This window comes from Aplysia californica, unplaced genomic scaffold, assembly GCF_000002075.1.
Source record: "Aplysia californica isolate F4 #8 unplaced genomic scaffold, AplCal3.0 scaffold00288, whole genome shotgun sequence".
Classification (NCBI taxonomy): Eukaryota; Metazoa; Mollusca; class Gastropoda; order Aplysiida; family Aplysiidae; genus Aplysia; species Aplysia californica.
The window spans coordinates 581761-583189 of NW_004797558.1; positions in this window are offsets into that span (position 1 = coordinate 581761).

The window sequence follows — 1429 nt, forward strand, 5'->3', positions numbered from 1 at the left end:
TGTGTGTGTGTGTGTGTGTGTGTGTGTGTGTGTGTGTGTGTGTGTGTGTGTTTGACCTGCCTTGCATTTCTTTTACTAGATGTCATTTGGAAAAATCTGTTCGGGGTTGTTTTAAAACGTCATGGTGGCGACTGCATAATATACTTAATTTAAGCGTCTGAATTGTCAGTTTATTTATTCCTTCAAAACAAACAAAAAATGCTACATCAACAACAAATGGCAGTTGCATCTCTTGTTTGGTTGTATGTATGTTATGTGTTTGGCACCACTTTCAACATTACAGTAATGAGTGACAAAACAAATTAACAGTAATTGTTTAATCAAGAGGTAGGAACAACGATTTTTAACTTTTATTTCCAACACGAGAGAACCGAGTTGGTGAAGAAAAGCCGTGAAAAAACAAATTTTAAAAAATATCCTTTGTCCAAGAACGCCCAATGTTGGTTCTAAACGAGGGTCATCCGCATTACAATAGTATAACGTGGCTATGATACCTGATGAGCTAATAATTGGACTATTTTTAGTGTAACAAATCAGTTATGTTTTAAACGTCAATGCTAGCTGCATCTCCAGTTTGACGTCTTTAGCAGTTCTAGTGTTACAAACTTTTTGTTGGTATTATTCAACGATAGTTTTTTAAAATGAAAATAGAAAGGACAACGACATAGTCATTCAGAAAATCAAGCAAGACATATTATATTCAATGACAAAAGTGGCCAAAAGGTCAATCTTGCCGAATGCCTTGATTTGTTGAAACTTGCAATCGTAAGACTGATTATTATGAAGTTTGTTTGAATCAGCTTTACGGGGTGAACAAAAAATATGGAATTTATTGTGACTGCAATAATTATGTATAGAAGCTATGTTGGCTGTCCTGATTTGTTTTCTATCTATTTATCTATTTATATATATTTTTTAAAAGGCTCTTTTCGTCTATGCAGACGGTCAATGTATCTATTTATAAATATGTTATTTGTTTATTTGTTTGTGTTTTTTATTATTTATACATGCTTATGCATTATTTCTTGCGGTGTCCGAAATCGAGACATGAGTGGTTAAACCTAAACATTAGTCGTCCATTTTTGGACTCGTCCTTGTGTACACATTCGTCAAGAACTAAATCTCTTGTTTCTTAAGTGTTATTATTGTGACGACACAAAGGTTTAGAGATAAAACGCGTAATAGCTAAAACACTGTCGATGATAATGTAGTTGAAAGAGATACTGAATGAAGTATAAGGCAAAACTGAATTGTTGCAGTGAGAGTTAAGACTGGATACGAAATATTCTAAATCAGTAAATAGTACAAACCCACTAGCTATTGAAGGTAAGGAAAACGAGACATTCAAACACAGGCGCGTACCCACTTCGTCAATAGACTTCTGTAATTGCTCTTCGTCTTATTTGGGGATGGGGGGAGGGGGGGGGCT